Raw genomic sequence first — 22987 nt, forward strand, 5'->3', positions numbered from 1 at the left:
TCATCTACACAGTTATTTCCTGAGCTCTATCTTGTCCATACACCTGTTTCCAGAGCCTCTAGTATAGTGCCTGGAATTTGCCAGGTGTTCAATGAATGAAAATGGAACAATCTGGGACTTATGGGTAATATTAGGTCAGATCATCCAAATGTCAAATGTCAAAGATCATCATTTATTCAATGACCAAAGATCAGTTACCTAATTAATTACTGTATGGAGACAGTGTATAATACCCAAAGCAATTACCTACCAAGTGGTATCATAGGACAGCACTTCTCAGACTTTAATGCGCTCACAAATCTCCTGAAGAGTTCACTATAAGGCTGACCAATTCAGCAGGTCTGGAATGGGATCTGAGAGTCTACACTTCTAAACAAAAAAACAAAAAAAAAGACTCCCAAGAGATGCTGATGGTCCTCAGGCCACATTTTGTGTAGTAAGTTCCTATGGGTCAAATTGGCAACTCAAACACAGGTTTTTCCCTCACTTGAATCTTATTTATTTTGCATTTTGAAAAATCACATTGTGATTATTATCCAGGTGGTTCTTGGTTTAGATATTCACAGATGTCTTCTTGGGAGGAGGATGCTGCTGCTGCTGCTGCTGCTAAGTCACTTCAGTCATGTCCGACTCTGTGCTACCCCATAGACGGCAGCCCACCAGGCTCCCCCGTCCCTGGGATTCTCCAGGCAAGAACACTGGAGTGGGTTGCCATTTCCTTCTCCAATGCATCAAAGTGAAAAGTGAAAGTGAAGTCGCTCAGTCGTGTCCGACCCTCAGCGACCGCATGGACTGCAGCTCACCAGGCTCCTCTGTCCATGGGATTCTCCAGGCAAGAATACTGGAGTGGGGTGCCATTGCCTTCTCCGCTTGGGAGGATGAAGGGTCACCATTTCTTGATTTCCTTTGTGACCTGGTGTCTGTATTACGTATTCTCTGGTGAACTCTATCTTGCAAGAAAATTTAGCCAAGTCTTTATTATCCCAACAAGAGGTTTACGTTGTCAAGAGAATCTGGCCAGGAAAGAAAGTGAGCTTGGATTTTCTATATGACACATTTTTATGACAAAATCTCTTGAGAATATTTGTATTTTATTAGTTCTTTTAACAAATGAGTGCATACTGCAGCACTCCAGTATTCATAAAACACAGAGGATCCTCTTTATCTACTATGATTTCTTTCCATTTCTATAATCAATGTTGCACAAAACTTTTTCCAGCAGTTTCCAAGCCATTATGGAAGAGTCTGGAACAGGCTGATAGAAATTAATATTTTGATCTTCTACATCAACTTCCACAGCTATTAATATTCAATGACTCTTTTTTTAAAGTGACAAGAGTTTGGGTTGTTTCCTCAAACAATGACACAGTAATGTAGATGTTTTCTGTACGTAATATCTGAAAGTCTGTCTGTTCAAATGGTCTTGCTTCATACCATAGTACAAAGAGCTGATCTATATTTAATGATTTTTCTATGGATTAAAGGTAAAGAGTTTTAACTATCTCTTTGATAACAACTCTTTTGCTAGTACTTGATGTGGCTCTCTTAGAGGAGTACCGCCAATGATAATTAAATTTGCTTATTATGTATATCCCTCCTCTCCCTACCACACACACACATACACATAGCTTGCATTTGCTGAAAAAGTCAACATGTGGCTTTATGTCTGTAGTACACCAATCAACATATCGAAATCCAAATTTAGAATCCCAATTCACAATACCATTTTTTCCTTTTTTTCTCCTCTTTACTGAATAAATTAAATTCAGTCTTTGTTGGAAGGAAATGTAAAATGTGTTTCACACATACATTTAACACTAATCTGTTCTCCCTACTTTAATTATGCTTTGAATTTCTGTGGGATCTTATATCCCAGAGACTCAATTTACTTTTATAAATATTCATTGATTCTTTTCCTCCTGTTTCCATTCGTGCTGCTAAATATTACCCTCCATCTCTCATTTGGAGAAACTGAGGCACCAAGGAGGAATCTAAGGATTGAAACCAAGGATAGTCACTTACAACTATAGAGATGAAAATGCAACTTAGAAGCCCCTCCTCTGATTAAGAGGCAACACTCCCGCCAAAGTGTAGAAATAATGGTACAATGTGTGAAGATTAAATCAGAGATTGCCTGCTCATATGCAAGGCACAGCTATATTCCTTATTTCGTCCTCTCCCTATGCAAAGTGCAGTAATGGAATAGCTGCCCTGTGGTTAAAGAGAAATGATTACAGAAGAGAACAGTTGCAGAAAACAAGGCAAAAGTACTTGGATTTTAGTCAGTGGGAGTCCATCACAGTAACTAATGGGCCGAGAATGTTTCTATTTTTTCACCAAGTAATCCATATGCAAATTTCCTGCAGTATTCAATATGCACTTCCAAGTTCAGTAAATGTTTTCTATTCTTTTCTGCTTAGCTCTCTCAGATTTTTCCAATTAGGCCCTGTTTATTTAGAAAAAAAGAAAATGTCTAAAGAAAGGATTAAGCTCTGTATCTTATAGAGAAAGAATGAATATTAGAAATTCTTTCAGGATCTAGAGGATGCATTCTTTACTCATCCTCCCTGCTGGGATGGGTAATGAGAATAAAGTAAAAGGGGAAGGGGGCTGAGGCTTTTTACTTCATTTGGTTTGTTCAGCTGAAAATATGCTTTTGACTATCTGGAATTAAATCCAAAATTCATAACAATGCAGACAATGGTGTATATGGAATAAGACTGTGGGTAAAAATAAATAAATAAAAGAGACATGTGAAAGCTCAAAAGGACCCACCTGGTGAGCAGAAGTTCTGCAAAAGCAAGACAATTCACCATGTGGAGGGGACAAGAGGACAGACTGGAACGAGAGAGCATGAATGGCTCAAGCTAGCAGTTATCTCAAATGAAGATGACCCAGGAAACGGAGCTGTAAATCAGAGAGATGTCTGAAAAACATGGCCTCTCAGAATAGCAGTGAGGGAAGAGAGTGTGTGAAATTCAGCTCTTTCATCTCCAGTTACTACACCCACGAAGACATGTGGTGCTCTGCCTGTGTCTTTCAGGATTTAAACTGAAAGTGGATGGTCATTCTGGGTGAAAGAAAGGAAGAGAGGGAGGGAGACTAGGAAGTTGAACCAAGGGTTTTCAACAAAAACCCTCTGCACTTGAGTTCCATGTAAGGCATTAGGACAGAGATGCCATGGTACCCAAGAAGGAATTTCTGTGACAGAGAACAGCCTGCTTCCAGAGGCTGTTACGAAGCTGAAAGAGATTTTATATATGTATTTTATATATGTATATACACACACATACACGCATGCATGCGTGCGCGCACACACACACACACATGCACGCGCACACACACACACACATATACACTATTTTGAAAATTTGAAATGCATCATACCAATGAAAAAGGGATTATGAGCAGTGGTTATAGTTGGCATTGTATTAAAGAACAGGAAATATCCAAGATGCTTACAGGGTTTCAGAACAGATCATTACCAAATAAAGTTGTAAACAGCTAAGCATAAAAAGTACCCAAATGTCAGGTTAATTTTCTCTCTCAGCATTTAGGGACTCAAAAACCATAGGGAAAAATAACTGACAAACTGTATTTAAGGATAGACTGTTTACCTGGTGATTGAATAATACACTGAGTTCTTCAAAAATCCTCACATTGCATTTGGTTGCCTAAGAGATACAGCATAAAAAGCAAAATGTGTCAATATAATCAATAAAAAAAGGTTTCCCTTTAATGGCGGCTATGGGAAAGAGGAAGAAGCAGAATGAGGTATTAATAGTATAAACGCACCAGACATTGGCTACAACCATATCATAGCCTGTTCCCTTCATAAATATTTTCTGCTACAACCTACATCTTCTGAATCTGGCAAAAAAAGAAGAAAAAAGACTTCTTCAAGTCTAGTCAAGCCACCTGTTTACACTGTCCATGAAAACAAAACAAAAACTGTTGTGGTTACATTACCCAGTGGTAATGTACCCAATGGTCATTTACGAAAGTTAAATTCTATTCTTCAATACAGCAGTTGAAAGAAAGAAAATCACTTTCAAAAGCTTTTTAAATTATAAGTTCTAAGACACGGCAGTGCTCTCAAATTTCAATTCCTTATGTCTTAAGCTTAGAGAAAAATAAACTAAACAAAAGTCTGCCAAAAATCCAGGCTATTAAAATGTTACAACAAAATGCCCTGGGTTTGAGACTATGGTTGGTATCCAAATGAACAGAAACATCCTGGACAGAAGCCTTCAGATCACCATGGAACAGGCTTTGATGCCCTTTGTTTAATTCTGTGAAGACCCAAACCTCAAGCAGAATATTTCTGGCCTGTCAAATAAGGCTTTTCCCAGAAAGTCGAAGAGCTTAAAGACATGAAGTCTGATTCTTAGTCAATTCTTAAGTAACCTGGCACACTGGATTTCACCTTTAACTTTAGGGTACACTAAAAGACATTACAATGGAGGTTTTTTCTTTTGATCCCATAAATCAGTTTTTTTCTCCTTTCATTACCAAGGTGGTTTCTTCCTTGAGCCAACTTTGAATATCCCCACATAGTAACTCTATTACAGAAACAGCCTTGTACATGAGAGGGCTGACTATGCTTTAACAACTTTCGATGTTTAGCCTTTATCTGGCTTTCTCTTCTGCAGCTTCGCTGAAACGATGAGAGCTCCCCCAAAAGGAGAGATTTCTGCCTTAACTCACAGGCACATCAAAGAAGAATAATCTACACCTGCAGTCACAAACTGATTAAGCCCCCGCATCTTCCCTGGCATAGCGTCTAAGAATTCCATCCTTGAGAACTTGCCCTGGAACTCACAACATGGTATAAGCAGTTGGAGTTAAAGCCTGAAAAATCTTTACCAGGCCTCCAAGCCACCTGCCTCCTGCAGTGCCATGGAATGGGAAGAAAATCTCAGAGTGGCTCCATATCTGTATATCTGTTCTTCCTTTGAAGGTGTGGCCTAGGGGTCTCAAATGGAAAAGCAGAGTAAAATCATCATCAAGCAGCGGGTTTGCAGTCCTTGCTTGAGAGTCTTTTACACTGCCTACACATCAAACCTGTTCTTGTTTATGCGGTAATCGATGCATTTGGACTGAATAACACTTCTCCAGTTTAGCTGCCTAGCCAATTAATGTCTTTGCTTTCACCTTTATAATTAGCACGTTGAAAAGAAGATTGTGAACGTTGCTATTGAGGTGGCAGTGAGGAGAAGGCACTAGACTGTGAGTGTACGAGGAACAAAGGCCCAAGCTATGGGGAGTTCGAGATGAACCTCCAGATGGAATTTGCACACAGCAGACATGTCAACCAAGACACTTATCGAGCCGCCCTAAGGGTATACCACCAGGGTAGTACTGACACAGAAAATTAAAACCTCACCCCAGAAGCAGCACAAGAGAATAGTGATTTTAAATAGAAGCCATATTTAAAACCTTGCTATTAAGCACATACATATACTATGACTCTGGAAAACAAAACAGAGAAATCTTAGTGCTGACAGACTTCATGGTGAGGTTTCTTTAATTCTCATTCCCAGCGTGGCTCTGGTGCACAAAGGAAAGAGCTTCTTAATGTTTTTCCTTTTGTCTCAAAAATTAAGCATTTGCATCATCTGCTTAGGTCCACACAAACACTCACACCGTAGATGCTGCAAGACTTTGCAAAATGGTCTGCCTGAAATGCCCAAGTTGCAAATCAAGCAGCCTTCTGGAAATATATCAAGCCCTAACACAAAGGGATTCACGGTTAATGAACCAGATCTTCAGTGCTGGTATTCTGTGAGAGCAGTGGTACATCCTTAGAGCTCTTTACAAAAAGCTGATCGGTAATGAAGAGCTGTGACTCTTCCATTCCCCCAAATCTCTGATTTTCCACCAGAATGTTGCAACACTGCCTTCCACTGTCTCAGTTCCCTGAAAACACATTTTAGAGGTAAACATCCGCCATATGTACAACTACCAAGCCCATAAGTGAACAACTGCCCGATTCAGAGTTCCAGTGAATCTTTGTGTGCTTTTCCTCATGTGTAATAACAATAAGGCTTTCCAAAGATGAGGAGAGGCAAGCATCATTTTACTAAGCATCTCGTTTGTGTCAGGCCATGGGCCAGGTACAGTCACAGAAGTTTCCTAAATTAATTATATTCTTTTTCAAAAAAGATCATGAATCATTAGGCTTATTTTATTGGTAAGGGAAAGGAGGCTCTATGAAGTTAAGCACCAATGCCCAGAAGTAACTCAACTGGGGTTGAACTCAGACTGATACTGGTGTGCCTATGAATCCCCTCATTCTTTCCGCTTTACTCCACTAGTCAAAGAGTTCTTAATGGTTTCTCTTTTTAAGCACAGGGCCCTGACTTATACATCATCTAGTCATTCATTTAATAAATGGGTGTTGGACTCTGATGCTGGCCTGGGTGCTGAGGTAGGCTCTCAGCACATGACGATGAATGGGCCTGGGGTACCTGCCCTCACAGAGCTCACCCAGTAACTGGTTAAGTGGGCATGTAAACAACAGATACATGCAATACAATCTGACGTAATAAAATGAGCAAAGACAGAGATGAATTCTGTGAATCTGAGCTGATGCCATACAGGCAGTGACTTTTGAGATGGGTGTCAAAGTATGAATAGGAGTTCAATGTGCTGACAGCACTTAGGGAAAACCAGGTAGAAGAAATATCACTGACAAAGGCCTAGAGGTGGGAAAACAGGCAACGTAATATGGCAACAGGCTGACAGAAAGCAGCAGCGAGTCCTGGTGATTAGATATAAGGTGAGAGTTCAAGGTAGGCTATGGAAGACTAGAAAAGCCTTGAGCCCACTCTGCACTGGACACGCTGCTTTATTCTCAGTAGGCACGCTGTAGTCTAGGCTTTAAAAGGAAAAGCACAACACCTAACTCCACTGACTAAAATGCTCTACTGGCCTCCTACTATGCTCTCAGTCAGATTCAAATTCCTCTTTATACTTGGCCAACATGGCCCATGTGATTGGGTCCCTGCCACACCTCTGACCTAAAGCCCTCCCTCACCTTTACAAGCACGCCAGCGACTCTCTCTAAGACACATACCATCTCTGGGTCTTTTATATGCTGTTTCTTCTGCCCCAACACTGCCTTCACCTGTTTCCAAGACTGGTTTCTTCCTCTCAGGTCTCAACTCCATTAACACTCCCTCAGGATGTGCTCTCTTGACCACCTTCTTCTAGCTGGCTTAACTGCTGTTATGGGTTGAATCATGTTCCCTTCAAAATTCGTATGTTGGAGTTCTGATCCTGAATACTTCAGAATGTGACCTTACTTGGGGACAGGGTCTTTATAGAGGGAGGAAATTAATATGAGGTCATGGAAAGGGGTGGCCCTAATTCAATATGACTGATGTGTCCCCATAGAAAGGGGAAATTTGAACAGAGAGACTTGCACAGAGGAAAGTGATACAAAAATATAGGGAAAACACAACAATCTTACAAGTCAAGGTGAGAGACCTGGAAGAGATCTTTCCCTCATGGCCCTCAGAATGAATCAACCCTGCCGTGCCTCAATTTTAGGCCTAGAGTCTTCAGAACTGTGAGACAACAAATTTCTGTTACTTAAGCCAACCCAGTTTGTGGCACCTTGTTAGGGCACCCCTAGCTAACTAATATATCTGCCACACTCACTATGTATTTCCTCCTAGCACTTGCCACCACGGTGGCAATCCTCTGATTTATTTATTTGCTTATAACTGCATCTATCCATTAGAAAATAGGTTCCATGCAGGTAGGTGTCTCTTCTTGGAATGAGATGGACAAAATCTCATTTCCTGATCCTAGAAGAGCCCTGACACATACTAGGTTCACAATAAAATTTTTGTTGGATGTGTTAATGAAAAGATTGTGTTTGGGTGGACTGATCGTTGATGATCATTTACTTATTGTACACTCTAAGAAATCTATGTTTAAGGGCCTCCCCACCCCAAGGCAGATGAGAGACAGCTAGCCTGTAGTGGACAACAGAGTCTGCCAATAATGAGATTAGCATTATCCACTGGTGCCTTACAAAAATTCTCGTTTTGCTCTTTGCCCAAGTTTTTCGTACGAACAAAGTTTGAAAGATCCAGTTGTTTCTTTCAATGTCCTGATGTCCTGCCAAACCAAATTCAATTGATTGAAATACAGCCTGCTGATGCTTTTGTAAGGCTAAAGAAGTGGATGGCAACCTTCCACCCCTTTGCTGAATGGTGTAATTGGCCTGCCACAGAGAATTGGGGAATTTTAACACATTCCCCATTTGGCTGAGCTCACCAATTATTCCCCAGTTGCTATCAGAGCCACAGACTTTTCTTCTTTGGGGTCATTAAGCTTGTCAAAACTAATTTGTCACCACAACTGCTGACCCTCATTGCTCTGACAGCAGCACAAGGATCACCCTAAATAGGCTCTTGCATTACAAGAAAGTAAATGGTTCATCAGAACCCACTGTGCTCCTGCTGTATGGCTTGTACTGGCCTTCTGACCCTAGAAGATATGGAAACAGTATCCTATGAGTGACACTAGTCTCCGAACCCACATACTAATCACTTTCATGTTACGTGTGTGTGTGTGTGTGTGTGTGTGTGTATAAATAAACAAGTAAAATGAAAATAAATGCTTTGAATACAGGCTTGAATCTGATCTGTGACAAAAAATATGCAGTTCTTGGGCTTTGACAAAATCCAAACACATTCCACGTTCTCTCCATGCAACCACCCAATGGAGTCAGGTGGAATTAAACATGCCATAAATCATGGGTTCCTAATAAGCCAGTCAGAATAAAATTCTTTGAGAGTTTCTTGATTGTAAATGCAAAAATATTCCAAAATCAAGGTTGCCAACATTCAATAGGAAGAAGGAAACTTGCTGTGAGGAAATAGCATTCAGTTCTGAAACTGTACTTTGTGGGCTCACCCATATTGAGAATAGTTACTAACCATTTGCTATAGTTGGCAAGTTTAGCAGGTCTACATGCAAATCTCTGCACAATCAGACAAAGGTAAGAACAAGTCTATTAATTTCAAAAGAATGAGGGGATCTGTAGTGACTGCAAAGCAGGCAGCATAAAAAATTGCATTAACTCTTTCAAGCACAAAGGAAGCATTTAATACATGGGCTAAAGTAACCCTCTTCAATAAATTATGATTTCAACGTATCTTGATATAAATCTGTAAAACACAAATAACACTATCAAAGAACTTTAGTTCTTCTAAAGAGATACAGTTCTAAAGATAACTGAGTTTAAAACAATTGGCTGCTACTATATTTTCTTGGTTGCCCTGTGGATTGGACACAATGATAATTTGGGTAAATTACTAATGGGAAGCTGGAAATACCTGATTGATGCTCCTGCTCATGTTTCCTTAGTTTCTTCCCCAGAAATAATAATTTTCACCTTTTAAAAGGAGTTCCAGTTTCTTAATGAAAACTAACACTAAGTATACAACTGGCAAAAGGATATTAAATATCTTGAAAAAAGGCCAAGTCTTTGGTTGTTTATTTATGTTTATTTAAACAAATCTGATAGGCTCATAGCTGGTCTCTGATGTCACGCCTTTGAGCTGTTTTTTGTTGGCTTTTAGTATGAGAAGGGAGTGTAGGATGGGTTGAAGAGCAGGGAAGAGGGAAGAAACAAAAAGGGGGTTGGGGGAGATGTGGAGGCCAGAATTTCCCGGGAGCCGCAGATTTAGCCGAGTTCTAATGATGTCACTCCATTTTTACTCTAGCGACAGGGATCCTCCACCCCCAAACTCTGCACTTTCAAAGAGGAATAAGCTAAAAACTTGGCAAATCTCATAGTAACAAAGTCCTGAATTGGCAGCCAAGATCTGGATGTGAATTTTAAGTCGTTTTCTCCCCAAATGTCCAACAAGATCTGCTGTGCTTTACGAAGGAGGAAAAAAGAGATTTATTGATGTATAAAAAGCCACATTTGAGTTGCCAGTGCTAATCAATAACTGGAATTTCACAAAAGACCATGTTAGGCTCAGTAATGAAAAGGACACACATATAAAGGCAAGTATAATTACATGGTATAAATAAGGAGAGGCTGCCAGAGTCTGTATGTTGCCAAATGCCTCAAATATTCATGTTCTTTGAAAGACTTATTTTTATGTCTATGGAGGATGAATAAACCTCGCTTAAAAAAATAAAGCTCTTCCTAAACCTTTGCTCATTTCTGGAACTGAACCCTTTTGCAGGTTCTGAAATGTTTAACTTTGTTTTTCATTAATTTGACATGTTCACACATCCCCTGCACTTCTGGAGCTCTGAACAAAACTGGCAGTGAGAGTGCTGGAAAAGTAAGGCAAGGACTGCTCCCGCAGTATTTCTGGCCCTGCTGGAGATGTGCTGCTTGGTCTCATAAGATGTGAAGTCAGGCTCTGCACCCCTGTAAAGTCTGAGTTGTCACAGGAAACCAGAGATTTTTTTGGTACTTGGCCAAGTGGGATCCCATCTCCAAGTCCTTGGTGACTCAGCTTGAGTTCAAGTCAGCACTGAGCTCATTGGGACTATCCTTTGATACAGACATCACATATGAGGAACACTGATTGATGCATAAATGGGGCTCCCTGTTTGATCCTTATCCCAGACACAAAGCAGAAGGGCCATTTAGGAGCCAATCTCTGCTTTGTGGTTCAGTTTGAGAAATGCAGGTAAAGACAAGAGTGGTATCTTTGTCACCCCAGACTGATAATATTGTCGAGGGGCTTGGATTGTTGGGGACTATCCCTTGGGAAGACAATCAAGGACGATGTTTGCTGTGAGAAAAGTACAAAAGGACAAGCCCTTGGAGATAATGCATGGAAGGGCCTTCTGTATCCCTTAGGTCAGTTTTCAGTTTCATTTTTGAATCTGGTTGCCATAAAGCTGCAATGAACCAAAACTGGTAAATTGGGTGTTTTTTCCAATCTGTAAGGATGCGTGAACTGCTGGCTGCCACATATGTAAATAACAGCATTAGCACACTAACTGGTAGAAGTCCCTGGTAGCTGGAGGTATTTTTCCAAACAGAAGGCACAGACAGAGTGCTGGGCCACAAAGTATTACTGCTGCCCACCCCCCCGCCACCGCCCGCCACCATTAGCTTAAAGGAGAGGCTGTATTATGTTTACCGCAGATTGATGGTACTAATTTACCGAATCATCAATAAAAGCTATGTATTTCCTCAAAGTCTCACATAGCCTTTTGTAGACAGAAAGATAAATCTGAAGCTCAGAGCAAACTCATTTAATTTTTACCTGACAGCCAGTAATAACAGAAGCATCATAGAAAGGTTATGTTTCAATGAAAAAAATCTATTACTGGGTATACCAAACATACTTGCATTAATTACATTCTCTTTGCATTGCCCTTGACAAAAGATCAAGCAACTACCAAAAAGTGGGGGTGGAGGGAGGGACATATGAAGGGAATTCTACTTATTATCTGGGATTCTCTTTTTCTAATTTCCCAGGAATTCAATCACATATTCTGTGCTTTAATTAGTGACTATGTTTAATTAAATCTGATGTTCTGAAGAAAAGTAGCAAAAAATATTACCAGGCATATAACAAGGATCAATTATTCTCCAACAGATGATGTTTCTATATTTCTAAAGTTGCCTGTGTCTAAAACATATCTTTCCTGTCCTGCTGGAATATTTGAAAAGAATAAGAGACAGAAACAGAATCTTTTCATATTTCGTCTTCACAAAAGGTTATCACGTACAATGATTTATAATAGTATCAAGGCCTCGTATTTTCATAGTTTCTGAGCAGTAGTGAGGAATGAGAGTGAAGTGATAGTTTTTAAGGAAATTATGGTTATGGTACTTCTACTTCAAAAGTTTTAAAATTGAGGGAGATCTTAAGAGGCAAAAAATTTTCTTTAATGAAGAACTTTCCAGCGGGGTATGAGGTTAAGGATATTGCTGCTTCTTCCAAGTCAGATACAGATTCTATTCTAATCTTAGTTCTGCTAACTACCCATTGTATGATCCTGAACAAACCAAAGGGGGGAAAAAAAGAAGAAAAATCAGAAAAATACTCTGAGGACCACAGTTCTCATGTTTGAAAAGGAAAATAAGAGTAAGGACTTCCTAAGGTTTAAGCATCACAGAATACTTAAATGTACAGAGCAGTCACTCAAAAATATTGTTTCCTTTCACCATGTCGTTCCTAATTCAACCACCAGAATTCACTGGTTTGTAACTTTCAGTAGCTGCCTATGTTTTAATCATCAAGAATCTAGAGAAGAATTATAAAAAATGGGCAGAAAAATTCAAGCTCCCTAACCTCCAGACCAAATGTGGAGAGGAAGGCCAGTGCCGTGTAGAGGGTAGCCAAAAGACGCTAGCTACTTCCAAGACCTGCTATGTTCCTATGCTTTGGAGCGGTCAGCACATCTCTCAGCCAGCAAAGAATGCTGAAAACGTACCAGCTGATTATCAAAATCACCAAACCTCCCCTTCTCACCTGTGCCGCTGATTTGGATCTCAGGAAACAGAAGGAATTGAGGAAAACACAGGGCAAGAAATACAGTACAACCTCATAAAAAAAAGGATGACTGTTATGTATACACATGAAATTGTAGGTTAAAACCTTGCTCCTCAAAGTGTGCAGCATTACCATCACCTGACAGCTTGGTAGAAATCCGAAAGTCCAGGCAGCATCCCTATTGAACCAAAATCTGCATTTTAATAGAAACCCTGTAATTCATTTGTGAAGCCCTGCTTTAAAATATGAACTTATGATCTCCTTTCTCAGACTTCAAACTAGAGTATAGGTTCCACGTGCAGGAGGGCATGGCAACCCACTCCAGTATTCTTGCCTGTAGAATACCCATGGACGGAGGAACCTGACAGGCTACAGTTCATGGAGTCGCACACAGTCAGACACTACTCAACGATTGAACACAGCACAGTGCAGCACACAGGCTCCAAGAGGGCCGGGACCTTCAACTTTCTTAGGCACAGATGCATTCCAAATGACGAGAACAGTGCCTGGCATGCACTTGTACTCATATGTGACTGTTGAGTAAATGCCTGAACAGGACTAATAAAACTCATCCATGTCTAAATAATAAGACCATCACTTTTTAAAATGCCACCCTGAAAAATGACTACTGCAGTCAGCAGGAGCAATAAAGAATTTATTCAGTTAAACTCAGAAAATATTTATTGAGCAAAGTCCAAGAATTCTGAGACTGTAATAAATCAAACAGGTGTTGGTGGGCGAAATTGACTTTACTGAAGGAAAGTTTTTTCTCAGATAATGCTAGTTGATGATATAAAAAAACATGTCCCATGAACTGCTTTAACAATTTACCTCTTTAAACAACTTTACTGAGGTATAATTTACATACCAAAAACTTCACTCAATTTTAAAGTACAATTTAATGAGTTTAGTAAATTTACTGAGTTATGCATCTCTCATCATAATCCAATTGTAGAGCATTCTCAATCATCCCAATGATGAGAGTATCAATCAGCTCAGCCCATTTACAGTTAATCTTTGTTCCCATCCCAGCCCTGGGCAATCTATTTCTGCCCAAAATTGACATTTTTGAGGACTCCTTGATGGTGTACATGATTGACACAGTACATGTGATTCTTCTCAGGCATTTAGTAAAAACACCCAGTAAGAACCTCTCTCTGCCTGTACCTGGCTAACTCATTTTCAGTTACTATATGCAACAGTTTTTTAAATTCACTTCTCTTTAAAAGTTCTCTATCCAATATTAATATATAAGAATAAATGTGCCAGTATATTTATTGCTTCATGTGTTATACAGGCAGAGAAACAGAACATAGCCTGAATCCTCAGTTACAATCAATATACTATAGGCTGTGATGTGGCTATTAAGAAGGATGAAGGGCTACACAGACTGACTTGGAGAAAAGTTTATGATATACAATGTGCTGAAAAATGTATATAGTATGATCTCATTCTGTAATGAAAAACAAAAAAATCGTATGTATGCAAATGTTTGTATATTTCTATAGTCATCAAGAATATACAGACAGACATCAAATTGTTAACATATTATTTTAAGGGGGAGGGTGACTAGGAGCAGGAAGTGAGGAAAATACTTCATACATTGTTGTGTGCAAATTTCACTTTGCTGTTTGAAAAGAAATTATAATCCCATAAATAATATCTTTAAAAACTATAATTACACTTTCCATTAACTCAGATTAGCTTTCTTCTCCCTTCTCCCTCCTTACTATAAATCTAAATTCATATAGTTATATCAAATGTGTGGGCTAAAATATTATATGGATCATGGAGACCTCTGGGTTATAACTTGAGGTTTCAAAATTGGATTTCAAATTCACAGTGCTAGTTTAAGGGGATGAAGACCTCGGCAATATGATTTTATCATGCAGCAGAAGTGGCATGATATTCAGGGTGAAACCTCACCTTTATTGACTCTCAAAATTATTCCAACTGAATCAGTAGTGGAGATATGGTAAATGGCTTAGACTCATTAGGGTGTTGATGAAATGATCTACAGTCCAATGCTACTGAACTCAATACCCATTGTAGTCTAATTAAATAATACAGAAATCTTATCAGTAAAGCAATAAAGAAATACTTTTTAAAAGGAGACAGCAGTTTCAGCATTACAAAATGAAATCGTGACTGTACGCACATATGAAAAATACATATTTGTGTGATAAGCCTCCTATAAAAATGCTTAATAGAGGTATATTTGCAAAGATGTTTGATTAAACTATATAAATGATAGCTTGAAGTTCACTAAGGTGCTGTGATTCTATTTTTTCCATGCGTAAGCTTCTCCCCTTTTATAAACTTTCATTATTCTTGCCAGTTTCAGCATTACTCTTTTTAAAATAAATCTTCTAAGTACTATATCTAGGAAACCACACAAATGATATGCATACAGCTCAATTAATTATTTCAAATTGAACACACTCATGTAACTGCCACGCAGATCAAAAAATAGAACATTTCATCATTATTCTTAAAAGAAATTCAATCTTTAATTCCAGGGAAGAAAGTCTGAATTACTAAATACATTTGGTATATTTAGGCAGTTATCCCATCCATTGGGGTTTAGACTGGGCTGTCTGGGTAAAATTTAAATATGAGTGAGTGAGCAAATTTAAATATGACTCCACAGTCTAGAGACAAAACATTCCTTGGAAAATGTGTGAGCCTCCATCAACACGACTTGCCACAGGTCTTTTCCATGTGTCAGAGGACAGACTGTCAGGACCAATGACTTGTCCATGTTTGAGCCACAGAGCTCAAGCCAAACGCTTGACTCATCTCTGGGTTCATTTTTACCCCTAAGCTGCCTTTGTCACAAAGGTGTGGTGTAATGAAATGCATGTGACCCGACAAACTGAACAGAGCCTCACTGTTCAAAGGAGGTAAAACAGACGATTAATATGTCAGCACAAAGTGAAGACTCAGAAGGCTGGAATATCAATCTCTTTTTTAATCTATCTTTCTTTCTTGGAATAAAAGGTCGCCTAGAATCCACATTCAGGTCAGAAATGCAGATGCTCAAAAGTGAGCAGATCCTGCAGATTCTCTGTACACGACAAGAAATATCTCCAAAGAAGAGCAGGACGTAGGAAAGGAATTATTGATGCCCAGTGTTTCCACTCAAAGTAGACCTTTTGCTTTTTGCACAAACCAGATACACAGCTATTTGCTGACTTGATCAGAATTGATACAAGGTGATCAGGATCTGTCCCACGAAAGCAGAGATCTTAAGAGGCTATGGACCATTCCATAGTTGTTGCTTATAGCAAACATCATTTTCAGCAGTATTAAAGCTTATGAAAGCCCAGGAGAGTTTTTTTATTCTCCTGGAGATTTCTCTTTCACAACCAACCAGAACAACCGTGAAGGACTCAGTTTGCTGTGTATGAATTAACCAAAGTAACTTGGATCCTTAGTTTCTAAATTCCATGCTTGCCCTGTTAGAAGTTCAAATGTTTGCTTTCAGAGCAACCATTCCCAATGGCTGGGAAGTTAAGCAATCCAGCACCTCTGTCCAGAAATTGAGTAAAATTCAAAAAGAAGCATTTTCAGAGTATACTTTTAGGGAAGAAAGCTGGATGAGGGGCTTTAAGTTGATTCTGCTATTTCCTGTTTCAGGATATGCCTTGCAACTTGGTGGATAAATGCTACCTATGATAAAATATTTCATTTAGAACTGTACAGTCATTTTGTATTCTAATGAATAACTTGCATTGCATTCATACACCCTCACGCTCAGCGAGGAAGCCAGTAATTTAGTTTTAGCTTTCGTCTCTGCTTAAGTGCAAAAAGCTGGCACATAAGGTAATTTGAAAACAATTATTAAGGGTGGTTTTCAAAGCTAGTACACATATATAATCACCCAATATCTGGCACAGATCCTTCTACTTAAGCTCCGAGGTTTCCTAAAGTGGAGAGTAAACAAGACCTTGCTGTTTCATTAATGCTGGTAAAGACTCGTGACTAAAATGGTCATAAAGAGATGCTTTAACGGTGAAAAAACACAAACATTTACAGTTCTTATATTAAGAGAAGATAAACAGTTTTGATTTTCCTTTAACTGAGAATTCTGGTAATTTACGGGACATGATGTTCAAAATGCAATTTTTTTTTTCTTCCCTTGTCAACTTGAAAAAACAAATGCACTATTTGGAGAAGGAGAAATTATCATTTTATCAACCTGAAAGTTTGCCATAGCCATCTTCTCAAAGTATTTGAAAGAGACCAGCAGTGCTATATTCTAGGGCAGCGATTCTCAACCATGGGAGATTCTGCTTCCTAGGGAACATTTGTCAATATCTGGAGGTACTTTTGAGCTGTCACAACTGAGTGTGTGTGAGGAGGTGGGGGAAAGGAGGGGTGAGGGCAGAGGGAGATATTACTAGTCTAATGGGTAGAGGATGAGATGTTGCTAAACCTTCTTCAATGCATAGAACAGTCCCCCAACCAAGAACTGTCTGGCCCAAAATGTCAGTAGCACTGAGGTTGAGAAGCCCTCTGCTAGAATATGGTGATACAAGTTTATTTGTAGCAGTAGAAGCTGAGATTGCTCTGATCACTGAAATACAGACGGAACTCTCTGGTCAATACAGTTCAACCTCTTTTAAACTTCTGAGAATATTTGTTAAGTAACAACTCTAATGTGAAGCTGGCAATTAAAGAGAAAAGGATGAGAAGATGAGTATTCCCTAAATTCAAAGCAGATTCAGAGGTTCAAATTGGGCTATATTTGTCCTGCTATAATCACTTTGGTCTCCTGGGATTAAAAAAAAAAAGATGGAAAGAAAGAAAGGAGGGAAGGAAGGAGGTGGGAAAGAGGCAGGAAGGGAAGAACAAGCCTTTTGGTTTTCACCTTCAGTGATGAATACAGCCATAGCAAGGTAGACACATTACTCTTCGTAAAGTGAGAACATTTGTAGGGCTCATTTCAGACCCTTCCTGTTCACACAAAGACAAACCCTTTCTGTCTGATATCACCTACATCAGAAGGGGCTTGAAGCTGAATTCTATTTTGTATTTTAACGGTGTCACTACAACAAAGTAAGACTATATCATAACAAAATTGACCCAGCATAACAAAAGGAGTCATTACTCGGTTTCTATGTAATCACCGTGCATGTGTGTGTGCTCAGTCATGTTCGACTTTTTGCAACCCCATGGCCTGTAGCCTGCCAGGTTCCTCTGTCCATGGAATTCTCCAGGCAAAAATACTGGAGTGGGTTGCCATTTCCTCCTCCAGGGGACCTTTCAGACTCAGGGGTTGAACCCGAATCTCCTGTGTCTTGCAAACTGGCAGCGGATTCTTTACTACTGACCACCTGGGAAGCCCATGCAGTCACCATTTGCACCTAAAAATGGCATTCTTCAGAAATGAGAAAATCCTGAATGCACTATTTGGAGAAAATAAATAACAGGTTTGTGAGAAGAGAGAAAGGGAAATGAAAAGAGATCTACTGCAAAATTAAGATGCAGACACAACTGACAAGCTTGGGTTCTGCTGGCATCATGACTGCCAGGATGCAAAGCCGAGTCTAAACACAATAAAATAATCTGTAGAACACCTATTAGCTGATAGGCATATGATTATCTGATGGGCACACTGTACCTGCTCTATTTAGTGTATTTACACTTAAGCCTATAATAACAGTTCCTTGAAAAGGACTGCTGTATATTTAACTGATGATCTGGCTCCAACAATTAAATCCTACTACACTTTAGAATGCTAAGCTATTTCCAGAGTTGGAAAGAGACCAGCTGCCTCACATCTCACCCTTCTCCTTCAGGTCAGCAATGGCCCTGAGGCAGTACTGAGGATGCTGCTGCTTTGAGTGGCACCAGTTTGCCAACAAGAAGCTACTTGAGAAGCAGGCATGTTCCTGCCATCTGTGATATAAATAGAGGCTTTGTTCAGAAGGTGTGTTAGGACACTTAACTTTTAAGAACACTCTGTAGTGGGTTAGCATTTCATATCTGTACTAGTTTTCCTACTTAGATTAGTATGCCACAGAGAGGTATGCTGTTCTATGGAACACTGACCTTGTACAATATTTACCCCCAAAATTCTGTTTTAAACAGAAGTGCCTGATTTGGGAAGGATAAAACTGGATATAATTCCTTTCTCTTCACCCCCAGTATGACTTTAAGGGCTTAAGATTGTTCTTCTCTGTTTCAGGATAAAATTTGCACATGTCACAAACTGACCCAATTCTTTTCTCTTTCTAGTTTAACTTTAAACTTGCCTCATTCTACACTCTAATTAGCGGTTACCTCTGGATCCTATGAATGGGACAGGGGTTGGGAAGCATAGTTATTCAATTTTGTAGGGCATGTTAGATTCTTCAGGCTGCAAGGGCCCAGAGTTTCAGATAATGATGTCCTAGCCAGGGGGCTCCACAAGTTAGCATGAGCTTCTTCAGGATTTAGAGTCAGAAAACTTCCACCTTTCTTTCATTAAAAAACAAAAAGGGACTTCTCCGCTGGTGCAGTAGATAAGAATCTTGCCTGTCAATGCAGGGGACACAGGTTCAATCCCTAGTCCAGGAAGATTCCAAATGCCATGGAGCAACTAAAGCCCATGTGCCACAGCTACTGAGCCTGTGCTTAGAACCTGTGAGTTGCAACTGCTGAAGCCCATGGACCTAGAGCCTGTGCTCCACAACAAAAGAAGCCACCTCAATGAGAAGCCTGCACACTGCAACAGAGAGTAGCCTCCACTCACTACAACTAGAGAAAGCCCACACACAGCACCAGAAACCCAAGGAAACCAAAATAAATAACTTAAAAAATACTTGAAAACGATTTATTATAAAACACTGAAAACATATGCAACAGTAGAAAGAATAGGGTGGTGAACCTCCAATTTCCTTCATTACCATTCAACCATTATTAAGATTTTCAACATTTACCTAATTCTTCCCTTTCATTTCTTATATATTTTAAAGTAAATCTCATATATCATGCCATTTAAATCCTTCAATGTACATTTAAAAAGAATATTTGTAACATAACCACAAATATTTGTAACCATAACATGACTATCAGATTTGGCAAAATTGTCCTAGGATTTTCTAAAACAGTCTAAATTTTTAAAATTAAATTTTATCAATTGTGTCAAAATTATATTTTTAGTAGGAGTTGTTTGAATTCATATGTAAATAAGGCCTGAACCTTGTATTTTGTTGTTATATCTTTTAAGTCTCTATTTCTGGTTTTTTGACTGGTTTATTTTGTCTGATTTCTGATGGATTATCAGAGGGTCACTTCTTAGATGAGTTATCTTTAAGTACTCTTCCTTGTTCAAAAACGTGAAATGTGGTAGGGAAGGAGCCCTTAGGATTTGAGGTTATATTACCATTATAAAATACTTCCTACATGTGGGTATAGCTTATACTGTTACTTTACTAGTATTAGTAAATATATATATATATATATATATATATATACATATATATATTCCTCAACTTATTTCAAAAATTATTTAAGAGAGACTTCACTCATAGAAAAATAGATTTTGATCTTTGTATTAACCCACTCCAGTACTCTTGACTTGAGAATCCCATGGAGGGAAGAGCCTGGTAGGCTACAGTCCACGGGGTCGCAAAGAGTCAGACACGACTGAGCTGCTTCACTTCCCAAACTAAATGCTTCAGTGAATCAAGGTCATTCAAGGGAATTCTGCTTCTGATACTAAACTGCAGGGGTTAACCAAACTTTAAAGTTTGAGGGCACAGTCCTCTACAAGACTTCCTCTACTTCTGGTACCACCTGCAAATTTGAGAGGTTCCTCTAGCTACCTCAGGTTTGATAACTTGCTAGACAGATGCATACAACTGTCTGAAAGCTATTATACTCATGGTTATGGATCCCTGGGTCGAAAAGATTCTCTGGAGAAGGAAACTGCGACTTACTCCAGTATTCTTGCCTGGGAAATCCCATGGATAGAGGAGTTTGGTGGGCTATGGTCCTACAGTCCATGGGGTTGCAAGAGTCAGACACACCCTAGAGACTAAACAACAATAATGAATCATTCAGAGAAAGGATACAGATGAAAATCATCCAAGAGAAGACATATAGAGTCTGAGAATGCTCCAAATGTAAAAACTTGTCCTGATAATGCATTACACTCCTTGCACGGATATGGACAATCCAGAAAAGTCCCCAGAGTTTTAGTTTCCAGGGTTTTTATTAGGTCTCTGGTACATAGGCATGCTAATTAATTCAATGTTCTCATGGTTAATCTCATCCTCCAGGCTGACTGATATCAAAAAACACAAAGCCTTCATCCTAACTTCATGGTTGGTCTTCCTGGTGTGGTAAGCTCACCCTAAAATCTATTGTGGGCAGCTCCCACTCTGAAAAAGACACTCCTATCAAGTATGACATAGGTTATCTCCCAGAAAGAAAGAAAGAAAGTGAAGTCGCTCAGTCATGTCCAACTCTTTGTGACCCCATGGACTGTAGCTTACCAGGTTCCTCCGTCGATGGGATTTTCCAGGCAAGATTACTGGAGTGGGTTGCCGTTTATCTCCAAGAAAAGTGAAAGTGAAGTCGTTCAGTCGTGTCCAACTCTTTGGGACCCCATGGACTGTAGCCTACCAGGCTCCTCTCCATGGGATTCTCCAGGCAAGAGTACTGGAGTGGGTTGCCATTTCCTTCTCCAGAAGCTGAAGCTTCTTATCTCCCAGAAGCTGAAGGCAAAGGAGACCTCTCATTGGACAAGGCCAAATTCTTTTTTACAAAAAAAAACTTACCTGTTTTTATTATCCATGCTAAACCTAGCCTATTCCTTTTACTATGATGCTTCACTATGGGAATAATTTTCACACAAAACTGCTGTGAAATTTTTTAATAAGAAGTACATTAGATCTGGGAATAAATATCTCTGATAATAGAAAATTAAGATGATCAAAACAAGAAGGTAACCTCCAAATAAGAGTTAAAAATAAAATGAGAGCTTGAAAAATACACATCACTTTAAACAATGTAATTAAGAAGAGGAAAATATAAATGTTTTCAATATTTTATTTTTGTAAACTTTTAACATGTTTATTTGAAAGCTAACCAAGTTTTTCATTGTAATCTATCTGAAGCCTCACAGACCTAGGTGAGATATCTTAACAAAAAGAGAAATTCTAAGAAAAATTAGCACTTTATGAGCTCAGATCATTTGTGATTCCTGTAACTGCAAAAAATAGGTGGACATATGGTATAAATTCTCACTCATTTCTACTTTATTTTGTAAGTGAGATGTGTAAAGCTCTTCAAGACCTTCTCTACCATACATGAAAACAGAGTAAAGAGTTATGGATTTACGCCTTTTTTTTTTCTTTCCCAACATGAAATTTTATGAATTACATACAGTGGTAGGTCAAGAAATGGGTTTGAATAAATTAATGAATGGATTCTACTGTACTCAAAAAAATTGATGAATATGAAGGAACCATGATTTTACCCTTTTCCCTCTTTACTAATTAATTTCTGGATCCAGAACCCCTCTCTGATGCAGAGAAGATAGTGGAGTTATGTTTCTATTCAGCAGAGCTTCGGGATTGCCTTATCCACACATATAAGGAAGCAGTTACTTCCATAAAGGACCTCTGGTCCATTTGAAATTTTTGTTTCTTAGTGATTTTAATGCTGTTAAGGTACCTAGTGAGGGCAGAGAACTTCCCTAAAGACACATGTGGCCTCTGCTATTCTCCAAAAGTCAGTCAGTCCCATTTGTGTCTTCAGAAAAAGCAATCACTCACCACTACAGAGGACAGAGTACATGGGGAATTTACAATGAAACTATTACAAGTTTAAAAGAACAGCATTCGTATGTTTTTTCCACCTCAGAAGTGTTAAAGACTATAGATTGCAGCTGAGGGAAAATTAAGGTCCCTATTTACACATTTCACTGTGCCTGTGAAGCTGAAAAAGAAATGAACTTAGTTGCAAAAGTATGTAGTTCACACAGGCAATTTCATTGTTTTAGTGTAGGGAAAATGTCCTTTAATGTCATCAGCTAAAGAAAGGTGAATATTCAGGAATAAAAAGCAGCCAGAAATGTTAATGCAAAAAAGAAAAAGCATTGGCTTAGAAAGCGTGCTCAGAGAAGGCAATGGCACCCCACTCCAGTACTCTTGCCTGGAGAATCCCATGGGCGGAGGAGCCTGGTAGGCTGCAGTCCATGGGGTCGCTAAGAGTCGGACACGACTGAGCGACTTCACTTTCACTTTTCACTTTGATGCATTGGAGAAGGAAATGGCAACCCACTCCAGTGTTCTTGCCTGCAGAATCCCAGGGACGGGGGAGCCTGGTGGGCTGCTGTCTATGGGTTTGCACAGAGTCGGACACGACGGAAGCCACTTAGCAGCAGCAGCAGAAAGCATGCTAATGCATATGGAGGATGAGGAAGAAGTGGTAGCTGGGAAAAGTCTCCTCAATCAGTGATTCCCAAGCTGAGGTGGGAAAAGATCAGAATCTCCAGG

At 39.3% G+C, this 22987-nt stretch overlaps 1 protein-coding gene across 5 annotated transcripts in view; it reads right to left on the reverse strand.

Annotated features, from left to right (window-relative positions):
* GLIS3 (GLIS family zinc finger 3) overlaps nt 1-22987 on the reverse strand; it is a 499055-nt gene that overhangs the window by 133929 nt on the left and 342139 nt on the right. The gene's annotated exons all lie outside the window — the stretch shown is intronic.

The sequence above is a fragment of the Bos mutus genome, chromosome 8 (assembly GCF_027580195.1).
Source record: "Bos mutus isolate GX-2022 chromosome 8, NWIPB_WYAK_1.1, whole genome shotgun sequence".
NCBI classification, from domain to species: Eukaryota; Metazoa; Chordata; class Mammalia; order Artiodactyla; family Bovidae; genus Bos; species Bos mutus.